The 27,781-nt window shown below is 41.1% G+C and overlaps 1 protein-coding gene and 1 long non-coding RNA gene across 4 annotated transcripts in view; one reads left to right on the top strand and one right to left on the bottom strand.

The window, feature by feature from the left end:
• Positions 1-27,781, top strand: part of ADCY5 (adenylate cyclase 5) — a 285,163-nt gene that overhangs the window by 21,716 nt on the left and 235,666 nt on the right. The gene's annotated exons all lie outside the window — the stretch shown is intronic.
• Positions 32-26,323, bottom strand: LOC143829481 (uncharacterized). Its single transcript, XR_013228163.1, has 4 exons — positions 26,131-26,323; positions 19,525-19,690; positions 1,611-1,741; positions 32-585 (listed from the first exon to the last, which is right to left on the bottom strand). It is a non-coding gene; the product is annotated as an uncharacterized LOC143829481 (long non-coding RNA).

Genomic DNA, 27,781 nt, shown 5'->3' on the forward strand with positions numbered 1-27,781 from the left:
ATCTGTTTTATTTTTGGAAAATATGAAAGGAGGTAAACCCTGCATCTTCCAGTGCCTTGCCTCCCTGAGCTTCATTTCCCCACCACCACTGCTGACTAGTGTCAGAGCTTGGCCAAGAAGAACAGCTTTCAAAGAAAATACAATGCAGTAAAATGAGAAAGGAGCAGGACTGGCCTTCATGTTTTGGTTTAATTTTAAAATAGTCCCTGATCTTGAGCATTTCTCTTACACACTCAAACATGTCCCCATCTCCCTGTGGCTACTTTAAAATACAATAGGAACACCCAAAGATTCCGAATTGGTAGATATCTTTCTTGCACGGAGAGCAATTTAGTATGATGACCTGATCTTTCATCATTGCTAACTTCTCTTGCCTTTGCCGATGTTTTTTGAGTGCATTCCAGCAATTCTTTCTGGTTCTTCTTGAAATGGAGACTAGTTCATAGTCACTGTGGACATAGTTCATAGTCACTGTGGACCTCTCCTTTTAGGACTTCCTCTATTTCGTCTAATTTTCTTTACTGTTTTGCCGGTGTTTATCTGTACCATTCCTGGGTATGTTCTCTTGGGGCAAGTATATTAATGCTTTGAAAAAAACAACAAGCAAACAAAATTAACATTCTCCCAAAATGTACCCAAGCCAGGAAATTCCATTTCTTGTAGTGGGTTTCAGGTGTAACATGTTGAGTGCACAACAAGTGGGGGGAAGGTCTGGGTAGGAAAATGTTGCAGAGAAATATTGTTGGATTGAAGCACCCACTCCCCTCCTGTCCTCCAAGCTGGCAGTGACCACCCAGTGTACCTGTGTGTTTCCCTCATGAGACTTCTTATTACTGGAAGCAGAGACCACTGTACTGTGGTCTCTACTCTGAGCTGGGATGAAAGTTAAGTTAAGAGAAACCAAAGCCTTGCTAGATATTTCACTATGATCTGGGATCTAAAGCAGGATAATTTGGCTCAGAAGACACTTGTTTATAGGTATGCATTTTCCTTTCCAAATGAGGAGCAGAACTTTTCAGCTGAAACAACTGTGGGTACAGAAAAGGAGGAATACCTATATGCTGCTTTAAGGTCTATATGTGGAGAAGCTGTGGTGGTGGACACACTTCCTGTGAGCATTCCCCCCATTTCTCCCATGATTTTTAAAATAGCAGGTGCCTGCTTGTGTTTCTTCATCACATGCATTTGTTGGACGGGGAAAAAAAGGTAATTCATACCAAACATTTATAGAAACCTACTCTGATCAACTGTACATGGAATGTACATGAAAAGTCTATGCTTGGCCATTGACTCATGGACTTCCCCTCAATTTTCAAAGCCTCTTCTGGAGTCCCTAAATGTCCAGCTTGTCAGTAAGTAGCTTTCCTTCTTGGATTTGCAATTCACTGGGAGAGAAATTAGAACCAAAGGGACATAACTGCAGGCTGGGTCTGCAAGTGGGAATCAAATCTCAGAAGCTGTGATTTATAGTTCTCTGGGACAAGTGTTTATCCTCTGCCAACATGTTGACTAATGGGCACAATAGGGAAAGGCAAGTGCTGGAAAAGCAAGGTCGAAAGAATGGGCAGTATAGCCATGTGGTTGTGCAAATCTCAGCAAATCATTTTTACCGTTTCTGTGCCTCCGTCCCCTGTGTACAAAGAGCCGGAACAGCAGGGAAGCATCAGCCCTTTCTGGTCTCCAGATACTGCTTGTGCCAGGCATAAATAACTGCTTTAGCAGTTTATGGCAAAAACTATTCCTGCAATAAAGAGCATTCTTCTTTAGATATCCAGGAAGAAATTATTTATAGGTAGTTCCTACTTTTTAATTGTTTCTTCTTATTTAAATACTTGTTTTTACAACCAGTCAGCAAACCAGGTATCCCAAAGAACTTGGATTTAAGCCAATGTTGTCTGATTCACTGACAGCACATCAACTTGGGAATTTCCCACACTCTTGTTCCAGTAACAGCAAACCAGAAGCCTTCTCTTCCTTTCAGGGCCACTAATACCATGTGAAAGTAATTCTCTCCCATTAGGAAAGCGGTAACTATCTACCCTCCCCCCCCCCCAAATGTATACCACGTGCATCAGACTGCTCAGCTATATTAGGTCACACTTTCCCTTGGTTTTTCAGGATCAGGCATCAAGGGCAAAATGGAGAGTGTAGAACCACCTGAATGATCAGGGAATAGCACCAGGCAAGCAAAAGAAATCTTCAACAAGCTTCTCCTCCTGACAATACCTGGGTCATTTCCACACACCTGTAAAAATAGTGTTACGCCAGCCGAATGGATATCATAGATGCATAATGCTTTTTGAACAGTTCCCCTTCTTGAATCACGAGTCTTGTTAATTAAAAAAATTAATCTTGGTCCCGATTTTTTTTTGGGGGGGGGGAGGAGATTAAGAAACGTATGCTTTGTGCTACAATGTTTGGGGAAAATTCTGGCATTGCCTGCACACTTGTCTGCCTATTTGTTGTTCCAAGATTTCAGACATTTTTAAAAAGATGTTCCCTGCCCTGGGAAAGGGAGGTGGGTGTGCCTTTCATGTGTTTTAGCCTCCATAACTTCCCTCCACTGGTTGCTTGCTGGTTGCTCTCCACTAGGTAGTGCTACATAGGTTGGTGAATCACTTTTCGGGGTTCATCAACTAGCGTTTTAAAATGGAGGATGTAGCCAGCCGTTTACTGCCCAGACATTACATGCTGGTGACATCATATGGAGGGGCCAGAATATAATGACAACAAAAGGTAGGTATTTAACTATTTTTAACTTTATCTAAAATAATAATAATAATATCCTGCCCTTCTCTAATCAACTCAGGGCAGGTAACATCAGATAAAAACAACGATATAATACATAAATAACAAGTTATTCAATATAGAGCCAGTTTGGTGTAGTGGTTAGGAGTGCGGACTTCTAATCTGGCATGCCGGGTTCGATTCTGCACTCCCCCACATGCAGCCAGCTGGGTGACCTTGGGCTTGCCACGGCACTGATAAAGCTGTTCTGACTGGGCAGTGACATCAGGGCTCTCTCAGCCTCACCCACCCCACAGGGTGTCTGTTGTGGGGAGAGGAATGGGAAGGCGACTGTAAGCCGCTTTGAGCCTCCTTCGGGTAGGGAAAAGCGGCATATAAGAACCAACTCTTCTTCTTCTTCTTCTTCTTCTTCTTCTTCTTCTTCAACACCCTGGACCTATTTGAAGCCAGTTTTACTTCTTTAGGGCCAGAGAACCTATGCAGATTTTGGTTGCTCGATTTCAGTATTCTTTTGGGGGCAAAGCGGAAGAGGCGATCCCACAAATACAGGGGTCCCAAACTGTTTGGGTTTTGAAAGTAAGAGTCAAACCTTTGAATCTGATTCAGTGTCCAATCTTGAACCAGTGCAACTGGGAGAGAGGGCAGTTTTCCCTGTAGTCCATCTGAGGATTCCCTCCAATGCTGAGATCTCTAACATCAGGATCATTATATTAGATCTACCGGATTGGTGCCCACTCTCTCTAAATGCTTAAATGTTATTTTCCCATCATCCTGAACATAGGGAAATTGGGATCAGAACTGTGATTATTGTCACTGTATGATGTGTGATATATGTGTAATTTGGGGATTTTATGGGGGATTTTATTGTATTTTAATTATTTTATGCTGTAAACTGCTGTGAGACCTAATTGGGGAATGGCGGTCTATAAATCAAATAATAAAATAAAAATAAAAATAATGTATGCTCTCCACTGGGTCCTGATGAGGACCTGAGCTGCTGCATTCTGGACCAGTTGGAGATTCTTGAACATCTTCAAGGGCAGCCTTATGTAGAGCAAGTTTCAGAAATCTAGCTTGGAGGTTACTGTTGCATGGATCACTGTGGCTAGGTCAGGTGTTGCCTGGCAAGGATGGTAAAACGCCTGGCAAGCAACATTTGTAATCTGGGCTTCCATGGATAAAGAGACATCCAGAATCAAACCTTTACTGCCATCTCATAAAAATAAGATGTTCATGGAACATAAAACACATTTGAAAAGTCTTTGAATTGATTCCCAAAATCTATGCATGATATTCTTTTTGATATCTGGCATTTGGGCACTCGCCTCCCGCTTATCCAAACAAACAGAAAAACACTCCTGTTTTCTAGCCTAGCTGATCAAGAAAACATTATTTTTTGTTAATCTTGCTGCATTTCCCCACATCATGAAGTGAATCACATAGTTCTGTTTAGAATGAAAGCAAACCACAATGTGTTTTGCATATCTGATCTCAATCTTTCATTTCTTTGTCCAGAGAGCATTCTTTGCAATGAAATATGGCTATTGATAACCCAACCCAATTACTATAGTACATGAACTTCCTTGACGTTCTTTCTAAAACAATGCCTTGAAGTGACATTCCATTTACTTTATTCTCTGCCCCCAAGTTTCCCAGGATTCATGTTCCCCAAGAGATCGGCTTTGGCATGAAGCCATTGTTAAATGGCGGAGTGTACTTACAGCTTTTTATAGGGACTTCTTTCCTTGAAATAGTGGCAGAGGAAAAGCTGGTGCCAACATTATCCAAGATGGAATTACTTTTGTAACATTTTTAGTGGCAGCCACCATTGGTATGAAAAAGTGCCATAAGTAGGACCTTTGTTTAAATATGAATTCAGAAAACTTCATCTCTTATTAAGACCCAATTTAGCACATGTATGTTCTACATGACAAGGGAGCCAAAAGACAAAAATTTTTTTTCAGATCCCACTAGAGTCAGAGTACCTTTATTCCGACAATTAAGGCAAAAAGAAAAAAAATGTTCCCTTGCAAATATTTATTCCTAGAACAAATGACCTTCCAGGGATTACTAAATCCGGTGTTTGCCTGGGTTTGTGCTTCTGCTTAAAGACACCTTTAGTGGAACGCAGCTCTGCAGTTTTACTAGAGTCCAGTTCTGTTTTCACCTTTCCTCTATTCCTTTAAAAATGACTGTTTTAAATTCCTTTTCCTAGTAGGGACAGCATTATAGCTTTGAACTGCCAGATCATGTGAGATGAGTCCTGATTTTCTGTAGATTTACAACATTGTTTCCCTCATTGCCTTAATTAAACTGATCTGAGTATCATCCCATGTGTTGTCTGAAGCAATTAGAATTTATGCTTCTTGCAACTTGCTTCTTGTGGCAGTTTAATCCTTCAGACTGCAGCTTTGAAACCAGGATTTAGCAGAAGTTTGTCTGTCCTCTGCCTTTCTAACAAAGTAGGGATCAGCTTGATAATGACTGGGGCTTTCTAAAATGTTATTTTTGCCTGGTTTGACCGTGAACTTGATTTAAAAAGTGTCAATCAGTTTAATGCAGTTATTGACAGGCAAATTTCCAACATACAAATAAAAAACACATTTGACAATTAAGCTGTGCAAGTTCTATACAAGTAAACGTTAAATCTGATAAAACATACATTAAAGATTTTGCAGTCTAATCAGCTATGCATATGATGAAATAACTTTCAAAGAGTGTAGTGTAGTAAATGTAAATATAAAATAGAAACCAGGCAATAAAAACTACATTGTTAGCAATTACTCAGTGTTAGAAATGAGTTGCATTTATGGATCACTATATGACAGAACTTTGCTACAGCGTATGAGACTCTGTTGTGCCCATCATCCCAAAAATATTTCAATAGAAGACTCTCAGCATGATGAAAGAAGACTTCTAAAGAGTGAAAATGCATGAGGAGGGGCCTGATTAGCACCTTCCTCTATTTAACATGAAGGGGCAGTAAAAAAAAGGGGGGGCAATTGTCTCTATTGCATCTATCAAGCAGAGACAAAGTCTCCACTGCATAGGGATTTGTGAGAATCTACCCTGAAAAACTGACAAGGGAGCATTAAATCTTTCCCTTGAAAATGCCCATCTATATTTTGGATCTTACCAAGATCTATTGCTGAGGTCATGCCAAGACCAATTTTCTAGTTTAAAAGGTGAGTTTTTTTTTAAGATGACCTAATTACTAATTATAGTAAATATATGAATATAGGAATAAGGCCTGTGGCTATAATCTGTTAAACCCTGGACTGTCACTTAACTATTGTGTGTGTGCAAGAGAGAGACCAGGTACTTTATGAATGCTTGCTGCAGGTCATAATTTCCTACATGAAACTAATATTCAGTGCTTCTAGAGAACAACTTTGTAAATAATGCACTGCCATAGGGATTAGGGCCAAGTATGACATCCTTCAGTACTGTCTACCTCTGTGTTATCCACACAGAAGTCAGAGGGGCTGTGTATGTAGTTACAGTGGTCTTACGAGTTCACAAATAATTTTTATGAGGAGTTTAGGTTCCATATGGGCTCTTAATCTGGCAGAATCTGGCATTTTCCTTTTTTAAAAAAAGAGACGCAATCCTTAGAGGTTCATTCAACAGCTACCATGTTTCTCCAGTAGTAAAAGTTAATAATCTATGGTTTTGAGCCAGTGCCTGGAGTTGCTAGAATCTTGTATTTGTCAGGTGGAAATGTGACTCTGACCTAGAAGTACCTTGTAAAAAAAGGTGTGGTGGTTTTATAAAGCAACTTTTATTCAGTTAATGAGCCATCTCTGAAGTGATCTGGCCATTTCAAACACTCCCCCCACCCATCCTTTTTAACCATGTGATCTTCCTCAAACTTTTTTTTAAAGTTCTAAGTTGAGAATTGTTGAGTTTCTCCTCCTACCTGGAGTTCCTACATACTGATAGGGAACTCTAGCTCTAGCTTAGTTCTTTAAATATTTTAACATAATTTTGAAAGAACAGGATCTCCTTGTGATATTTACTTTCTTGCAGAAACAGAATTCTGAAATTTTCTGTTTCAGTTGTGCCGAGATTTCATGACCTTTGCTGCCGTGCTGTTTCCATATCCAGAACACAGAGCAGCCATCATGACTAATGCACATTGTGGTTTTGGTGCTATTGACTGTCTATGCATTTTAGTCTCCATTTAGCCAATAACCTCCCAGATATCCATATAAAACACTCACCACCCTTCAACTCACAAAGAGAAGAAGCTTGACTCCCTGAGATACATACCTGCAATTCTCTTGGTAATAAGTCACCAACCAATCACATCTGGGCATTCATGGGCCGCATGGCTGGTTGAACATCAGGATATTTGCTATAGACATTTGTGGTTAGCAACTCCTGTTACACTAATCACTGTTGACCTGAGTACCCGCTGGCCAATGAGCTCCTTCTCTCCTCCTGTCTCCATGTAACAACAGCTGCAATCTCAATGTATCTCAGTGCTGCTGGGGCATTTCAGTGTTTCTGCTGTAGCACTGAAATGCTATTCTTATCTAACACTATAGCACTAAATTTTGAACATTAAAAAATCAAGAAATGGTGAAAAAGGGTGGGGGAGAGTGGCGCTATTTTAAACAGCACACAACTGTGATTCAGAAGCAAGAAGAGGTGAAAATGGATCCAAGCGGTTTTGTTGTTATTGTTAGGTGCGAAGTCGTGTCCGACCCATCATGACCCCATGGACAATTATCCTCCAGGCCTTCTTGTCCTCTACCATTCCCCGGAGTCCATTTAAGTTTGTACCGACTGCTTCAGTCACTCCATCCAGCCACCTCATTCTCTGTCGTCCCCTTCTTCTTTTGCCCTCGATCGCTCCCAGCATTAGGCTCTTCTCCAGGGAGTCCTTCCTTCTCATGAGGTGGCCAAAGTATTTGAGTTTCATCTTCAGGATCTGGCCTTCTAAGGAGCAGGCAGGGCTGATCTCCTCTAGGACTGACCGGTTTGTTCGCCTTGCAGTCCAAGGGACTCGCAAGAGTCTTCTCCAGCACCAGAGTTCAAAAGCCTCAATTCTTTGACGCTCGGCCTTCCTTATGGTCCAACTTTCACAGCCATACATTGCAACTGGGAATACCATAGCCTTGACTAAATGCACTTTTGTTGGCAGAGTTATGTCTTTGCTTTTTAGGATGCTGTCTAGATTTGCCATAGCTTTCCTCCCCAGGAGCAAACGACTTTTAATTTATTTGCTGCAGTCCCCATCTGCAGTGATCTTGGAGCCCAGGAAAATAAAATCTGTCACTATCTCCATTTCTTCCCCATCTATTTGCCAGGAATTGAGAGGGCCGGATACCATGATCTTTGTTTTCTTGATGTTGAGTTTCAAGCCAACTTTTGCACTCTCCTCCTTCACCTGCATCAAGAGGCTCTTTAGTTCCTCTTCACTTTCTGCCATTAGAGTGGTATCATCTGCATATCTGAGGTTGTTGATATTTCTCCCTGCAATCTTGATCCCACTTTGTGACTCCTCTAATCCCGCCTTTCTCATGATGTGCTCCGCATACAAGTTAAATAGGCAAGGTGACAGTATACAGCCTTGCCGAACTCATTTCTCAATTTTGAACCAATCAGTGATTCCATGTTCAGTTCTCACTGTTGCTTCTTGACCTGCATATAAATTTCTCAAGAGACAAATAAGATGCTCTGGTATTCCCATCTCTTTAAGAATTTGCCAAAATTTGTTGTGCTCCACACAATCAAAGGCTTTAGCATAGTCAATGAAGCAGAAGTTCTTCTGGAACTCCCTAGCTTTCTCCGTGATCCAGCGTATGTTGGCAATTTGATCTCTAGTTCCTCTGCATCTTCAAAATCCTGCCTGTACTTCTGGAAGTTCTCAGTCTACATATTGATGGAGCCTAGCTTGTAGGATTTTGAGCATAACTTTGCTAGCATGAGAAATGAGTGCAATGGTGCGGTAGTTTGAACATTCTTTGGCATTGCTCTTCTTTGGGATTGGAATGTAAACTGACCTTTTCCAATCCTGTGGCCATTGTTGAGTTTTCCAAATTTGCTGGCATATTGAGTGTAGCACTTTTACTGCATCGTCCTTTAAGATTTTGAATAGTTCAGCTGGAATGCTGTCACCTCCACTAGCTTTATTGTTGTTCAGACTTCCTAAGGCCCATTTGACTTCACATTCCAGGATGTCTGGCTCCAGGTCAGTAACTACCCCATTGTGGTCATCAGGGATCTTAAGCTCGCTCTTGTACTTCTGTATAATTTTGCCACTTTTTAAAATCTCTTCTGCTTCTGTGAGGTCCCTACCATTTTGGTCCCTTATCATACCCATCTTTGCATGAAACGTTCTCTTCATATCTCCAATTTTCTTGAAAAGACCTCTGGTCCTCCCCATTCTATTGTTTTCTTCTATTTGTTTGCACTGTTCATTTAAGAAGGCATTCTTATCTCTTCTAGCTTTTCTCTGGAATTCTGCATTCAGTTGGGTGTATCTTTCTCTTTCTCCCTTGCCTTTCACTTCCCTTCTCTCCTTAGCTATTTGTAAAGCTTCTTCAGACAGCCATTTTGATTTCTTGAATTTCTTTTTCTTTGGGATGGTTTTAGTTGCTACCTCTTGTACAATGTCGCGAACCTCAAGCAAAGCGGCTCAACCATGCTGTGCTAACTTGTTGCAAGTGCCTTTGTATGAAAAGATAAATAGAATTCATTAGCAGTCAGTTGCTAAAAGTTGTGTCTGAAATTGCAAAAAATCCTTTAGCAACTAGTTACCAAAGGCTGTCTCAATAGGGTCTGAAAGTCTCCTGAGCACTTTTCATTCTCTCTGTTATCTGCAAGCCCGACTCAGGACTACTCCTCTGTAAGTGAAACAGCTAACCTTCTGGGTTCCTTCTACCTGAAACGTCTGCATACTGATGGGGAACTCTAGCTGCAGCTTTGTTCTTTAACTTTTTGAGGGAATTTTGAAGCAACAGGGTCTGTTCAGGATATGCATATCTCTGCTGATATGGAATTCCAAAAATTTCTGTTTCATCTGTGCAGTGATTTCTTGACCACTTTTATATCCATAATAATATAGGGCTGCCATCATGACTAATACATGTTGTGGTTTTGTTGTGGTTTGTCTGTACATTTTAGATGCTGCAATTGCATTTTCTAGATCAGAACAAAACAGTCCTTTGGGTAGCTGTAGTTGGAGAGCCTAAAGCAGGAGTAGTCAAACTGCGGCCCTCCAGATGTCCATGGACTACAATTCCCAGAAGCCCCTGCCAGCAAATGCTGGCAGGGGCTTCTGGGAATTGTAGTCCATGGACATCTGGAGGGCCGCAGTTTGACTACCCCTGGCCTAAAGCAAAAACTGAATAAGAGCCAAAATAAAGCAAACGCTTCTATATTTCCTGCTTCTGCCCTTCTTCCATATCTGTTCTCTTAAAAACTTCCCTGCTTTTAGTCCTTGCTCTGATTTTCATTGGCTCCAAGTTTCAGCAAATTTGGGACGATATGACCTTATCATTTTACTATGTTTGAACAGCAATCCAAATGCTTTCTCTTCAGCGCTACTGCTACTAAAACCAGCCTGCTGCAGTTATGGACTAGCAGAGTGAGATTTCTTTCCTGCCAGAAAAGATGCATCCTATTAGAATTTAATAATCAATCATTTTTTCTCAATTGAGGTCTTGAACCAGCCTGTGGGTTATCTCAGGTCCTCTTGTGCATTCCAAATAGCAACAGGCTGCGTGTGAGGAGAATTCACTGAGCCGCTAACCTCTCTGTCATGTGAGTGATGGGGAAATTTAAGCTTAGTAAACAGAATTTGCATTATATATACATTCTGTTACTCTAGTGGGTGAAGGAGACACTGTGGGATGGGAAGAGAATAGGACTGTAAGAAAAAACAACATAATGCTGCAGTTATTATTTCCTGCCTATGTCACTGAGTCTTAGTTGACTGAGCTAATTTAAATGACAAGAGTGGCTTTGGATACCTTTTATCAGGCTTCAAGCAGCTTCCCTGCCTTGGTGGCTCATATCAGTCTGTTGAAAGCCATTCCTTGTGACAGTTGCCTAGGTATTGTCAAAAGAATGACAACTCTTCACACATGGAATGCTGAAACTGTATAAGGTGCATGCGTCTCCTTAAATAGGAACACTGAACCCGCCTCAGGGAATCTTTTGTGCTAGGCTTTTTCCTGACCACTTAGTCTGTCTTTCTGTTTATGGGTCTGCTTGGATTGCTAACTCAGGTCACAGGTTTGTCTGTACTGGAACTGAACAGCCACAGACAACAAGTGAGTTAACATAGTTTCTTATTCATATTAAAATGTGCCGTTGTCACGTGATATGGATAGCCAGGGTGAGGGAGAATCAGGGCCAGTTCATATGACTCACTGAAGGGGGCAAAGACTCTGAGTAAATGGAATCACTATCCATCTAAGCAATGACAACACTGTGGTTGCCTGTAGCCTACTGCTGTTAAACAGTTTGATCCAATATCTGAAATACGTACAGACCATGCATAGCATGTAGTCAGTCACACACATGGATACTACATGGATACTACGTATGTCCAGGGTGGCATAGTGCCTCCATGGTGGACTGTTAGTTTGAACACCCTATAAGAGGGAGGTCTTTAGAAGGTGGGTACCATTCTGCTAGTTCCTCAAAGTACCTGTTACCCTCTGACTTCTAAGGAGTCTGAAGCACTATTTTTCTCACACAAGTCTAAGGAAATCCTCACAGTTGATTTCCTGTTTATAACTGGCCAGGGATCCTCGTCTCCTTAGAAGAATTCTCCCTCTCCTTTGGCCCCAATTAGGAATACCACCTCACAGTCCAAATTCCCTCAGTCAAATTTCTGTTCCAGTTCTCCAAACTTTGTAGAGATCTGCTTTCAGTTTTTAGTAACAAATCTTTTCTTTGACTAAAATTCTTCTCCACAGAGCAGATATTCACAGGCACAGGCAGATTATATCACAATGCTCTCTCTCTGAGCCAGAATCAGAATAATCTCTCTCCAGCTCACAACTACTATATCAATTCCCTCTCAGATGTAGCTGGCCAGTGAGAGTGCTTGGAGATGCTTGTCACTCAAGCTTTCTCTCTTAGTGAGTAATTTTAACCCTTCACTTACTTGCTGCTGTTACTTCAGCACTTGGAATCTTAGTTTTAGTGTTGTCTTTCACACCTTGTGGGTTGCCATGTTACATTTAAAGATGTTTGAGGAGTTTAGTGGTTCTCAACCTTCGTAATGCCGCGACCCTTTAATACAGTTCCTCATGTGGTGGTGACCCCCAACCATAAAATTATGCAATTGTTCTTTCGCGGTAATTAAACTGAAATTGACCAGTGGTGTGAAGATCCATTGTTCATGATTGTATATAAATTGGTTATAAATTATATATAAATTGGCAGGCGCCTTCATGAGGAGCGGCAACAGTGGCGGCAACCCCCACTCCCCCTGGCCAAGCTGCTCGCCCTGCTGCTTGCCCTGTGAAAGGATCGTTTGACCCCCGAAGGGGTCGCAACCCCCAGATTGAGTACCACTGGTTAGAGGGAAGGAACATTATTTGCTCCAGCTCCTTAGTTTGCAGTGCAGAGAGTACAGTGGTGGTAGTAGTAGTTTTTTATAGCCCACTTTTCACTGCCTGAAGGAGTCTCAAAACATTTTACAATTGCCTTCCCTTCCTCTCCTCACAACAGACATCCTGTAAGGTAGGTGAGGCTGAGAGAGACTCTGACAGGACTGCTTGGTCAGAACAGCTCTAACAGGACTGTGACGAGCACAAGATCACCCAGCTGGCTGCATGTGGAGGAGAGGGGAATCAAGCCTGGCTTGCCAGATTAGAAGTTGCCACACTTAACCATGACACTACGCTGGCTGCAGTTGGGGTAGAAGCTGGAGGCAGCAGCCTTGGAGTTACCACCATGTTAAGCTATTACTGAATATAGTTATGGCCTCCTGTGCTTGCCTTTCAGTAGAATGAACTGAACCTTTTCCTGAGGCAAGGATGACCAACTGGCCATCATCAAGCCATCCTTTAGAACCATCTTCAGGTAATCTGGGATGAAATCTAAGAAGTCAGAAGATGATGATCCTGAACAACAAAGGTTTTTGCTAGCTTGGGCACCCATTGTTAGACCAACTAAGCTTTCCCATTCACACTAACTTAGAGTGTATTTGTATTTATTTATTTATTTATTTGTCTGTCTGTCTGTCTGTCTGTCTGTCTGTCTGTCTGTCTATCTATCTATCTATCTATCTATCTATCTATCTATCTATCTATCTATCTATCTATCTATCTATCTATCTATCTATCTATCTATCTATCTATCTATCATCTATCTATCTATCTATCTATCTATCTATCTATCTATCTATCTATCTATCTATCTATCTATCTATCTATCTATCTATCTATCTATCTATCATCTATTTAATTAATACAGCACTTCAGCCAGACAAGTTGATTGACATATACAATAAAAAACAAGCATTCTTTATAAAGAAACAAAACAAAATGAAGGATTCTTAAAATTTGATAATGTCTCTTCTATATCACCATTTATATAACTTTCTGTCTTTCACATATACTGAATGCATGAGCACAGTATTTAGCCACCCGTGTGGCTTCATAGGAGGAATTTGATATTTGCTTCAACTGGGGGTATAACTGGGGGTATCCCTGAGTAGAGGGAAGATGAAGCTGGTCCTTGTTGATGTAAAAAAAAGGACGCCTGAAGAAAACATGGAACTTGACCTCCCCAGAATTACAATGGAAGAGTATTTCAGGTCTTGGAACTTTCTTAAAGCATCCTTCCATGATCACAGAGGGTATGGCCGAGCACCTTGCTAGCTTAAATATTTAGCTTTAAAAAAAAGATAGTTGTGGTTTGAATATAACTGGTATTTAATGGAGCAGAACAGTCAGGGGAGCATGCGAGATCTATTTGGCATTCCGAGTTATCAATCCTTTTTTTAATTGCTGGTTTTGACTGGTCTTTTTCCATTCTAAGTAATGTTAGAGAAGAAAAACCAAGTCTTTTAATTTCCCTCTCAGCAGCCCAAAGCTACTTTGATTTGAAATTATCACGTAGAATTGAGGGTAATAACCCTACAGATACCCAGTGTGCCTTTAGCCAAAGAGAGATGGATGCAAAAGCAATTTTGGCTTTGAGTTTTGGGAAGCCTGTCTCTAGTTGAATCCATAAATTAGAGAGACAGTTCGGTATCTGTAGTACAGCCCTGAGAAATTTTGACTGGACCCCTAACTTTGAGTGTATTCTTCCCAAGCACTGGCACTGAGTAATCCACAGTGATAACAAGGCCAATGTCTTTCTTTGCTCTTGCACTAGTGTTGAGATCATCCAAAGCTGCCTATTTTTAAAATTGCTTAGATGAATGTTTAGTGGTGGCTCACGGTAACCTCCTGGGATGCCTAATTAGAATTAATGTCTCCATAGGCCAGTGACTGTGGGAAACATTTTCTTGGCTCCAGTTATGGCCCTTATTATCACGGAGATGTATAATAAAATAATAATCAGGCCACAGGGGATGAGAATGCAATGCCTGAGCAAAGGGAAGTTAAAGAATGAGCAACAAAACAGATGTTTGGGCCCACTCAGAATTTTTGCAGGAGTGAGAAATGGGTTGCTTCAGTGCAGCTTTGTAACTTCTTAATGATGAAAAGCTGGTTTATACTTATTCATCAGGTCCTCAAGTCAGCAGCTAGTTGGGTCACTTTGTGGAGGAAGGATGGAAACCAGAACCTCATATCTACCACATTGTGTAAATTGCTGGTATGGCTATACCTGTTGCTTCCTTTGTGGACTGAGCTCCAACAGTTTTCTGTTTTCTAACTTCAAAATTCATTTGCATTTTAATTAAGCTTATACTGTGCACTTTCATTCTTCTGCTTCTGGCTTAAGTGCCAGAATAGGGTGGGTCCTACTTGACTGTCATCATCCTTTGACTCTCCACTCTCTCTGGTAACAATGGAATCATGTTTTGTTTTCAAATTATTGTTGTAATTGCTATTTCAAATTAGTGTACCATTACAATACATAAAAAAGAGGAGGTGGGGAGCCCATTGCAATACGTGTGGGAACAAGTGTTACCTGTATGTTCATGGACTTGGTTTGTGGTTGATCCTTAGGCCTATGTGCACTATTTGTTTTTTTGTGACTTTATTAATGAAAACATATCCCACCTTTTTTGTGGTTCAAGGCTTTTATGCTCACCTATTCATAGCAACTTATATTTTACACCTTACATCTGAACAGGTAGACTCTTTGTACTCAGCCTTTAAGCCAGAAATGGAAATTACAGTTAGTTCAGTTTCTGATTCTACTTTGAAGGACAACCACAAACTGTATTTTGCTAGTCCAGATGTAATATCAAACAATATGTTGCCAGGAAAGAGGAAGGGAATTTGAATGAATGAGGGCAGGAGATGGGGAAGAGGGTGCCCATGAGCCTGGATCTTGGGCCTAATGGCCAAACAATATTCTAGTTGTTCGATTTGAATTGTGTCATTGTCTTTTGTACTAAGGAACAGAAGAAGGCAATAGAAGATTGTCTGGAAGGGGATATGATCAGATGTTTATGTTCACGGAAGCTGCTGATTATTTTCTCGATTAATGTGTGATTTCTGTCTAAACACAATTATTGCCATGTGAGGCAGAGTTCCAGAATAGTCGTGGGTAGGGATGCCCCTCCCCCACCCCAAATTCTACCCACTCCTGGCTCCACCCCTTAAATCTCCAGGTATTTCCCCACCCAGAGCTAGCAACCCTAGTTATGAGTCAAAAATAGTTTCTTTCTCTTGCTGTATTTATTCACAGAATGGTAGTGAATGAATTCCATATCTTGTGTAAGCAGTTTGGAAAGCAACAGCTGAAAGGTGTTGGGAAAAGAATGCACATGGTCCTATACAACAGGCCTCACTCAGTGGGTAAAGTGAATGCCTATGCTAATACCGCCAGATCATGTGTAAAAAGTTGTGAGAGCAGTGACAGTACAGACCAGAACCTGCTCACCTTCTTACATACGCCATACGCCATATGAGCATTGTTCCTTTTACAGTTGTAATACCTGGCAGCTTAGAATGATTCATCTTATGTGCTTTGTGGGGCAGTTTTGGAGATGCAGGAGATCAGACCATCCCAGTTTCATATTTTTTTAGCTGAAAATAAAGTATCAGTGTCTGGTTATACTGCACTTCATTTATGTTTCTTGGTTACATTTGTGTCTGAATTGTTACTCAAGTGACAAGAAGACTAATGCAAGTCATAACAATGGTTTCTTTACAACAAATCACCAGATTGTAGAATAAGGACTGTAGTTATGACTTAAATTTTGTCACTCCGCTGACCAGCCATTGGACAAATGTGACTTAGATTTATGATTGTAACTGAAGTTGTTAGGGAAAGATGCCACCAAGAGATTCTGTATGTCTGCCAAGGCTTGCTAAATTATGATCATAAAACAAATCCCTTTAGTCACTGGAAAAAACAATTGAGAATGGAAAAGGTCAAAGCTATATATTGTGAAACCTGCCAGTACCTTAAATAACTTTGTGTCCTTTAGTAGGAGTAGCTGCTTTCATATTTGCTCAGAAGCCATAAAGCAAAATTACTGCCATATATTGCTTGTAATTTCTTTTTTTTAAGCTAATATTTCTTTGACATCCATAGAAAACATTGTTGAGAAAAACCTACTACACAGTTGAAATTGGCAGTGCCTCTTCCATATTTATGCTTTGTCATTGTTGATTCAGTTGGTATTATGATGCCCTGGAAATGCAAAAAGATACTAATTTTAAACTGAATTACTTTGTCCTTGTAAATATGTATGTTAGTGTCATCAAGTCACAACTGACTTGTGGCAACTCCAGCAAGGGAATTTCAAGGCAAGTGGTAAGCAGGGGTGGTTTGCCATGGCCTTCTTGCATTGGTCACCTTCCATCCAAGTACCTTGCGTAGCTTCTGAGATGTGGTGAGATCAGAATGCATCATGCCATCTTCCCTCCCTCCCTTCCTGCTAAACAGAATTTAGCAACCATGAGTTGAGATGAGGCTGCTAAAGTTTATTCACCTCATTTTATATCTTGCCTTTTCTTTTGCAAGAAACTCAGCACAGATTACAGGGCTCAGATCTAATGGAGCATTTCTGTGGACAGAAGAATTTCTATCCACTTAGTGCAGCGTTTGTCAACTTTTTTAGCATTGAGAAACCCCCGAAACATTCTTCAGGCTTCACAAACCCCAATAGTGGCACAATTGTGTATAATATGGTTGGGGAGCACAGCTAGGTCCACGTCTATCTAGGCCCCCCCCCCCTTCCTACTCTGTCCTTGTCTGTCACCGGCCATTTTGCCACCCATTCAGGAAACCCTTCCAGGGCCATCAAGAAACCCTTATTGAGAAAGCCTGATTTAGCACAACTTTTTCACCTCCCTCCTCCTGTGTTGGTCCAACATCCCCCCCCCCCCCCCCGTTTCAGAAGACTGTGAGGTGGTTGAACACAGACTGAATAATGCAAGGCAGACGGATGGAAATCCATTCCCCTGCCTTCAGTTTATCTTGTGTTGGTGAAACGTGATCAATACAATACAATACAAATACCTTTAATGGCATCCAAAAGGGAAACGTGATCCCTGTAGTCATGAAATAGAAACTGTCATAACAATAGCAGGGTCTTTCCTTGTGAGAGAAAATCTGTGCTGCTTTACTTACGATGTAGTACTTTGGGTGTGAATAACAGTGTGGCAAGGACTTTGATAAGAGTGATCAATGTTTTAAGGACACTTCTTCATTTTAGTTCCTCTCTAGGAGTAAGCATCACTGATTTTATAGCTTGTTCCCTGTTCTTTGACTGCTTTCTTTCATGTTACCAAACTACAGGCTCTCAGATATATGCAATACATTTCTTTGCTTTTGTACACAATGTTGCCTGTTATAGAAGTGCATCTATTTTTCTTAAAGAAAGCATTATCTCTCACAAATCAGCCTGTTTTAGCATCATATTGTGTTGAATGGAATATGATGAGTTTCCATGGAAATCTCATAATGAATATGGCATTTGCCACTTTCCTATTCTGTCTCAAAATGACTGTTTCGTGCTTCTGCAATGAATATTCCTGGAATAAAGACTTCAGTTTATTTGGCCTATTATTTGACTAGCTTGTTCCAGTGATTAAGTGGTATCAGTTTTGCTTGGAACAGGGAGCCAGATTTTATGAGCTGTTTGGAGCAATTTTGAGTGGTCAGTAAAAAGCAGCCATTTTATTCAAGTGTTCAAAGGTGCTGCCTGCAATTTGCAAGCAAATTACAATTTGAACAGAGCACTGTTCTCACATCTCTGTTAGAAACCTTTGTTTCAAGTGAAAGATGAGCCTTGCAGAATTGCAATGAAAACCTAAATGCCTGGGCCAAAATCTCTAAAGTTTGATTGGGACCTGTATACTGACAGGCTTTGAGGTAATTAATGGCCAAACAACCAATTTATAGCATGTTTGGCTTAATAGATGCCGACTGGCTTAGAATTCAGGCTGCTCATATTTAGCAGCCACTATAAATCTCATGATATAAAGTGATGGTCTACTGGAGAATTTATGTGGCATCCACATTCTGGTAGCACAAATTGTATGAATTTGGTATGAATAAAGAAAAATCTGAGGTGGGATACTTTTCGTGACTTGCTATTCAAGAGAGCAGCATTCAGTTACAAGTTTACTTGCGTATCTGACACAGAGCAAGGCATCTGCATGGCTTCTCTTTGTGAAGATTCAATTTACACATTATGTTCTTTTGGGTTTTCTCAGTGTGTTACTTTATTATATACACCAAGCAGGACCATGGACAGGATTTTTAAAGGATGTGTGTGTTACAATATATTCCAGAACCTTTGTGAAACTTCTTTATTAGTTCTTTCTCACTTTTTCTTGAATTTTTAAACACTTTTTATTTTATTTTTCTATCTTATAACATTGTTATTAGGTTTTCATTGATCTGATTAGCTTTTTGCATTATTTCTTTTATTTCATCTTTGGGGGGGGGTTAAACCCCCCAACCCCCCACTTGTGCACGGCTTTGACACCAAGCTTTCATAACGGGTGACCCATGAAGCCAAATGCACCCTACCAGTTGTGCAGACTGGCCAAACAAGGCTTCAGTAACTCTGCAGTTTTGTGTCGCTTGACTGGAACTGTAAAAACAGGGGCATTTGTCAAACACCTAACAAGCCATGTGATGTGGCTGGTTCGCTGCATGAAAAGGTGCACCAGTTGCACAAGTACTGCTTTACATGATTAGTTACTCTGGACTGAGAAGAGAGGAAAGAGTTGCTACTTACTTGACATTCTGCTTTACTTGCTTCAGTCTAAGATTATTACCACTTGACTGACTATATAAATAAAATTTAAGATGTACTAATATAAGAAACAGTAATGACTGGGAAAGGCAATGGCAAAACCACCCTGTATTGAGTCTGCCAAGAAAACGCTAGAGGGTGTCACCCCAAGGGTCAGATATGACCCGGTGCTTGCACAAGGGATACCTTTACTTTACCTTAATATAAGAAACAACAGAAAGTACAAGAAAAGAAATAAAAATCAAACATCTCTTTCAAAAAATCAACTGCTTTTAAGCATTGCTGTGAGATTATTGTACTCTTATGGTTAGACCCAGCAGTAGGTGTGCAACAGCTTAACTTCTTGGAGAGGGTAAGCACAGCAGAAAGAGAGCCAGAAGAGATGGAAGCCAAAATGTGTAAAAACTTACGAGGCAGCATGTCCAGTCGATGTATCTGGAGGCACAGAGTCTTTCAGCTCCTGGAACTTTCTTAAAGCAGCCTTCCAAGATCACAGAGGGTAAGGCTGAGCACCTTGCTAGCCCTCCTATAATATTTAGCTTTCAAAAAAGATGCTCAGTTGGGGCTTGGATATATCTGAGATTTAATGGAGCAGAACAGTCAGTCAAATTAAAACCAGAATTACCACACAGTTAAAAGCTGATGCACGCTTTAACATCCACTAGATGCCCTCTGCAACAGAATGTTCTTCCACTCTTGAATGTGGTCAGGGAAGGTGCCCGCTACATTCACTCTGGTCGGCCAGTCCATAGGAATTAATCTGCCACATTTTCGCTTCCCAAATTCAAACCGGTGTATGTATTTATCGCATTTCTACATAAAAAGAAAGAGGTTATCGCAGCGTGTTTGTGTAAACTAGTCCTAAGGGGCTGCCACAATGCAAATGGATATGCTTGCATAAGTGAATTCATATGTGCTTCATTCCTGGCCAAGATAGCCACTGGAGCTACTTGAAAAGTATACATTCATTCTGCCTTTGTAGAGTGGCTTTAAAAAAAATTATAGAGTCCCTTTAAACAAATAATTAAATATCATTTACTTTATTTCTGATGCAAGAACATGTGAAATAGGACTTTGTGTTTTTTGAATTACTACACTGATGTGGTCCCATGCCTTGAAGGGGAAAAATCAGTACGATTCTCTTCCTACTTTTGTTCTGAGTAATCTTTTTCCACAAATTTTTCCAACTGTTTCTAATGGAAACTTTGTGTGGGCTGTGTGATAAGTAGATTGCTATGTACACTTCTGGGAAGGGCAAGCGAGTGTATTATGGATTGCATAGTAACAGTGGATGACGTGACGGGTACGGAGAACGCTGCGGAGCCTTTCACATAAGCAGCTCTGTGAGCTTCAGATGTTAGCAGAGAAACAATTTGCCTTTGTTTAAAGACTTCTAGTGGGGTTTTTTTTGTTTGATTTAATTGATGGGACACAAGAACTGTCATATGGGGGCAAAGATCCTCTGAACCCAACCTCCTTTCTCTGCTGTGCCTCAAACCAAAGACAGTAGTATATAGGAATACAGAAGTTACTCTGTGGGGCATCTGTACTCCCCCCCCCCCTGGTAATGGTAGAGATGACCAGCATTCTAAAGGGACCACTCTGGGATATAGTTTATGACAATCACTGGAAGAAGGTAAAATTGAGGGATCAAGAAGTAAAGTTTGTAGATTTCATTAAGGCCTTCCCTACCATTTTCTCCATAATTCAAACAGTGCTTTTGTTTTTCAACATTTTAAATGTTTGGGACTGGGTGTTTTACTGCTAAAGGCCTTTTATATAATAATGCCTAGTTGTATGCTACTGAGAGCTTTTGAGGTGACTATAAAAGAAGTAAGCTTCTGCATTATTCTGATCAATATCTCTGGAACCCCTTGCAGAAGGAGTAAGGTTTAATGTCCTGGATGACTTTACACGCAAAAAAGGGCCAGTGAGAACATATATATTTAATAATAACCTGTTCCGAAGATGCTCTAGATCTCCTTGCTAAAATATAAATAATGAAGCTATACACTTTCACAGAACAGAGAGACTTTTGACTTATCCAAACAGATAACATGGGCACTGGCAAGCATTTGGGGAAAAAAAGATTGATTACACCTTTAAACTTGGAAGGTCAAGAATGTAAGCCAAGAGATATTTCTTTGAAGGCATAAAACATAATGAACTGTGTGTAATTTTAATCTTTGTCGCTCCAATGAATGGACCAATGGAGGGTATCACCTTTCACTCAGGTATTGAACTGGATATCTGGTAGATGTGTGTCTGTAAACATGCCTGTGTTTGTGAGTTAAATAATCTACATGAGGGATAATAGATTTGATGAATAATATTTGTCCCTAAATAATCTAGACCACAATCCTACACCCCCACTCATATGGGCAGCAGAATGCAGATCAGTTGCCAGTTGTCCTCAGTAATTTACACACCTCTTTCAGATAAATCCCTACCCTGAGGCACAAGCAACAAAAGGGAAGCCATTCTGTGCCGTGCCTAGAGGTAGTTGGTAGCTCTTTTTTCCCCATCCCATCAGCCCACAAAGTACTCCTCAGGAGAGTTGGAGTCACATTGCTCTTGACACTGTAGGAAAGAACATACTGCCAAATGGCTCCTGAGGAAACACAGAAGGGCCTCACTTCTCTCTTCCTCACTCTATTGGGCACTCAAGACTCCCCCAGGAAAGTGACACAGTGTAGTGGATTGCAATTGTACATTGATGACACTCCCCTTGGTCAGTTAAATTCCTGCACTAGTCTGCCTCCTCTGCACATTTCAACATAGTAACATTTATGACGCCTCATTTGGTTCTATCTGGTGCCTATCTTCTTATCACATACTTAATCTACAGGAGACTTTTCAGGCATTTTTCCATTGCTTGCCTCCCCCATTTTGAATCTTCTGGAACAGAGGTTATCCTAACATAACTAAGTCCATCTCTTTGTGATTCCTCATGGCCATTTCAATTGCACTGCATCTAATCCTGTTCTGTACACCCCCTGCTGGAGTTCATACACTTGAACTGCTTCTCTTGGGATCATGGTGTTCTTTTGTATCCTGACCTTGTTCCAGCTAGATGGAAAGTGTTTTATGGCATTTAAAGGGAATATTTTTAACTTAACTAGCTGAAAAATTCCCTCACACTGTAGTAGATTTAGACTCTTTGGGATTGGCACAAAACTCGGATACATAGGAGGTAATTTCTGATTTAACCAAGTATATGAGAAGGAGGAATTGTAGGGATGCAGCTGGCAAAATTGGGATTCTGCATGGGGTTATCATATGTGTGGATCTTGCTGGAATAGACAAAGCAATGTAGAGGTCGGGCTATCCAAGCACATAGCCACAAAGAGAGAGAAATGGGTGGAAAGAGCTTGGCTAGAGTTTGTGTATATAAATTGTCCTTGAATTGAGGTGGTGGGCTCAGATTATACCCTCCCAGGCATTTTTAGAAATATAGGCAGATTGAACTCTACTTGATCCCTCTGTATTTAGTCTTTGAATCAGAGTATTATTTATTTGCAAAAGAGGGAGCTCATTAGCAAAAATAGCATCACTCCCATGGAATGGCAAAGCACGACATTATATTGTGGCCCCTTCCCGGCCCTCCTCATCTTTTTGCTGTCGCCTTTGCTTGCCTTCTTTTTGCGCATCTTACTCTCCTTACCTGCTGCTGGAAGAGGTGGAAGAGAGCAATGCTCCTTATATGCATTGCGCTTCAGCCTGTCAATCAGTTCAGGCAATGAATCCCCTTTCTCCAACAGTTTAGCGGTCCTACAATGCCTACTATTTTTAAAAAAAATCATATTTCTCCATTGCAATGCCTGTGCATAGAATCATATATGCATAGTGCTTTTGACTGCCACCTCTTATGGGATCACGAGTAGGCTTGTGCAGGAAGGGCCCGATTCAGCCACATTGGCTTTGGCGTCCATGGAATTCTATGGCGCCATAGACTATAATAGGAATGTCAGCATTCCTGCCTTTCTCAGGGCCTGGGGGGTGGGAGTTTGAGATACAGCTCCAGGAGGTTCTTTCCTCACTTCCCTCCAAATTTCAAAATGATTGGTCTAAGGGTTCCACGTCTAGGGGCTCCCGAAGAGGGTGCTCCCATCCCTCCATTATATCCAATGGAGAGCAGTCAGCGGGCCAAACGCTAGATGTGGGCGATGTCATATGAAGGGGCTGGAATATTCAGTTTGCATTTGACTGGCATGATGCTACATTTAAAGGGTACAGAAATCCCCAGGCAGTCTAATTTCCCAGAAAATGAAGATGAAATGAGTATGTTTTTTAATGTATTGGAAGAAGTGGTGGTGAAATGTACTTCTGAGTTAGTAAGCAGAGATTTGGGTGTATGTTTGTAAATGGAAGAGCTGTTTGTACTATGTGAGATGAAAAAAACTTAGAACCTCCTCATCTGACAATCCCTAAAATATGATCTTTTGCAAACCTGCTGATTTGTCTCCCTAGTATATTAACCCTGGGGTTTCTTCACTGCCCTGGAAGGTTTTTCCGAATGAGTAGGAGTTAATTAATTTTTATATATTTTAAAAATTTGTTAAACATTTATTGGGGGTTATAACCATACATAGTCATGTTGACCCATCCTGCCTCCCAAAATGGCTAAAGATGGGCCTGGAGGGTGTGGGGAGGGGAAGAGTGCCAAGTGGACATGTACACAGATATGCTTCCCAATATTCTGCATGATCATGCCACTTCTGGGGTTTCTTGAAACCTGAAGAATTTTCAGGGGTTTTTCAGATGTAAAAAAGTTGAGAAAGGCTGCTTTAGACGAGCCTATTCCATTCAGGATTCCAGATTATAGAATGATTCAGGAAGAGAGTAAAATGCCCCATTGCAAAAATTACTGTGTTTGATGGAACAGATTTATAAAACAAAATGGCTGTCAGTGCGAAAAACTTAAATCAGGTAATGTAGTACCTGACTATAGCGACGGGAATTCTGACATTAGGGACTGTTTTTCCCAACAGCCTCTCATTCTGATTTAAGAAACAGCTTCCTTTTCCTGAGGTAATGAGGAATGCAAAGATAGCTGTGAGGAAGGGACAAAAATTTTTTGAGATGAATTGCTGCCCCGGGACACGAGTGGTGGTCGATGGGGATTGTGGAAGTTAGAATCATAGAGCTGGAAGTTATTTCCAGGGTCATCGCAACCATCTGCCTACCCACAGTGACCCCAATGCCATGCCCAGATTATGCCCCCCTAATCTCTCCCTGGAATCCTTGGCCAGTCTGGTCTGGAGGAAGTTCGCCTCTTGACCCCAAAGTGGTGATCAGTATGTTCCTAGGAATGCAAGGAAGGGCCACGAGAGCCAAACAACACCACAGTCCCTTCTCCCCACCCATTTACAATCTGCCTAAATTCACATAAATATTAGATTGATGCTAAAGACAGAGAAATATTCATAACTGTTGGAATCTGGTTGTTGGAATCAGGATTCAAAGCAACATAGTCCTGAAGTGCCCTCAATACTTACTTTAAATGATATGCACAGGTACATTATTGTTTGTTTAGATATTATGCTACCTTCTTGACAAAGTAAGCTGTAACTCACCAACAGATCATATGCTTTAAGGATAGGATTGCCAAATATGGGTTATGAAATCCCTAGAGATTTTGGGGTGGAGCCTGGGGAGGGTGGGGTTTTGGGAAAGAAGGGTATGATTTTGTAGAGTCTACACTCTAAGGTAACCTCAAGCTAACCGTTTTCTTCAGGGGAACTGATGTGTGCAGTCCGGAAATCAGTTATAATTCCAGGAGATCTCCAGGCCCTACCTGATATTTAGTAACCCTATTTAGAGGAGCATCTTTCTCAGTAGTAGAAAACATTTTCTTCTCACCAATTTCCAGATGTAGTCCTCATTAGATTATCTCAAGTGGCAGGAGCTGGGAAAGATCCTTCTCTGCCCAAGGTCCTGAAGTATCATTTAGCTACAAATAGTTAGTTACAGCTAATTTGCTATAGCTATTTGCCAAGCCTTTCTGTCAATGGAGGAGGCTCAGATCACAATGATGGCGTTCTCAGATGGCGTTTTCCCATCTACACCAAACACGGCTACTAGTTTCCTACCTGTCCCCAGAACATTTTGCCACTGTGATCCATGCAACGGTCACTTCTAGAATAGACTTCTCTAACTCACTCTACACAGGCCTACCCTTGTCCATGACCTGGAAATTGCAACTGGTACGGAATGCATCTGCAAGGGTCCTCACTAGGTCATCATGGAGAACCCATGTTTAGCTGATGCTGTGGCAGCTGCATTGATTGCTGGTTAGCTTCCAGATCTAGTTCAAGGTTCTGGTTTTGACCTTTAAGGCTATATGCAGCCCGGATCCTACCTATCTGCGGGACCGCTTATCTCCTTATGCTCCCCACAGGACTCTTCGCTCTGTGGGTATGAATTTGCTGGTTGTCTAGGGCTCCCGGGAAGCACACCTGGCCTCAACCAGGCCCAGGGCTTTTTCAGTCCTGGCCCCTCCATGGTGGAACGAGCTCCCAGAAGAGCTGAGGGCCCTGCCGGAGCTATCTGGGTTCTGCAGGGCCTGTAAGATGGAGCTCTTCCACCAGGCATTTGGTTGAAGCTAGACTGGAGACTGGGGTTAGTAAGATTGGGTCCCTGCTATCATTTGCAGCAACCACCGACAAAGATCTGTTATAATGTACTGGGGTTTTAATTGGTTTTATATTTTTTGGAAACTGCCATGAGCTGGCCTGGCCAAGAGTGGCAATCTAGAAATTTAATAAATACACAGCCAGGATCAATTTCTCTACCCAATTCCTCTAGCTACTGCCCCCTTGCCACAGAGTTGCTTTGCAGTAGGTAGGCCACAAGAGACTTCTGTTCTGATTAGGAATATTACCTCCCTAGACCTCACTGTTTGGTTTCCTGCCCTTGACAGCCAGTTATCTCTCCTCCTTATCTGGCCTTTTACTCCCCTGTTTTCCTACTCCACCCACTCCCTGGCTCTCTTGACCTTCTTGAGCAGGCTTTACCTCCCAAGGAAGTTCCTAACCCCGAGGGAGCCTTCACACAGTGATTGAATTAACTCTTGCTGGATGTTAACCTATACACTTGCTTCCCTCCCTCCCCAACTGCCACTGCTTACAGTTCCATTTTAACCAAGTGGTTGATATGAGAAAGCTTTGTTGATTGAACAGTGGACAAGATCTTGTCTAAGAGACTCGGCTCAGTGCTGTAAAATACTGTAAAACTTGTAATTTTGTATAGGGAGTACTTTTCAAGACTTGTGCTGCACATAAATATACTGTCTGAGCCAACAAGGGAGCTCCTAAGACCTAAATATCTGCCAAATGAAGATTCCTTGTTATCTGCTGAGTTGTGCTTTTCTTAGTCTGTATCTGTACAATAATAAATTGTTGACTTTGGGTAGCACCTAAAATATTAGGTTGTTTCCACAAGGCAATGAGCTAGTATGATTTCTGTTTGCCAGTGTAGCTACTGAAACTGTACAACAGCAGCAGGGCTTCCACGTGCCATGAATTGTACAGTTTGCCTGCCCCAGTCCCCCAGGAGCAGTCATTACCACCTCCTCTGGGCCACTGTGACTTTTTCAATATTTTTTAAAGCAGCAATTGAATACTGTTATATTATACTAGTACATGCAACAGTTTCTCTAAATTCCCAGCTTCCGTTTAAAAAAAATTAAGATTATTCCCCCTTTCATTACAGAGATGTGATTTCCCCCTTTTATCGCTACACTGGAAGGACAAGAGACCCATTTCTCTTTAAAAAGAAAGCTGAGAATACAGGGATCTGATTACACATGTTGCTATAATGTTATATCAATGTAACAATATTCAACTGCAGATTTTTAACATGGCCCCTGTGGTGGGAGAAGGAAACGTCTGCCATGTCTTAGTCCTACCCACATGGCAACCATCCAAACTTTACTGTAATATTTTTCAGCAGTTTGCAGCAAAGCAGGTTCAAGAAAGATTAGAGAAAAACTGGAGGGGGCAGTTCAGGATGAGGATGAATGGAACAATCAAGAGGAGAAACAGGAAACAATCCCACTTCCCAAGATCACTGAACCCAGGGCTGCAAGCCTGTGTGAAAATGTGCTTAGTTTAATTTGTATTCCATTTTTCTGGTTACTAATCTTTTTCTGTGTCAGCTACTAAACCTTTAACAGTTGCATGACAAACAGGAATTCAGCTAACATGATTTTTTGCTATCACTGCATTATATTTCCTAAATTTAGCAGTTGTTATGATGCAAATGTATTTTTCTAGTCCCAATGTTTAACCAGTCTACTACACTGGATCTCAAGTCTCTCTCCTTGCCATTTAGCTCAATAGATCATTAGCACTCAGCCTAGCTTACCCTGTGATGATAAGATTGTGAATGGGGGGCAGGGGAGATCATGGAGGCAGGTGACTCTAGAAACAAGAACCCTAGTTTTGGCTTAGATTTTTAATTACTGTTTACAATTGGCCCATCACTTAAGGTAAGGACGTTTAGTATGACATGCTGTGATTTTATTTGACCTGGGTATATTTAAACATTCAAAAATGCTGTGCTAAGAAAAAAGCATCTTGGAGAGGACTAAATAATTAATTGTTTGTTTGCATTTTTTAATATAGGCTTTTTGCTCTTCAAACCCCACCTAAATTACAAATTAAA

Source organism: Paroedura picta, chromosome 2 (genome assembly GCF_049243985.1).
Source record: "Paroedura picta isolate Pp20150507F chromosome 2, Ppicta_v3.0, whole genome shotgun sequence".
NCBI classification, from domain to species: domain Eukaryota; kingdom Metazoa; phylum Chordata; class Lepidosauria; order Squamata; family Gekkonidae; genus Paroedura; species Paroedura picta.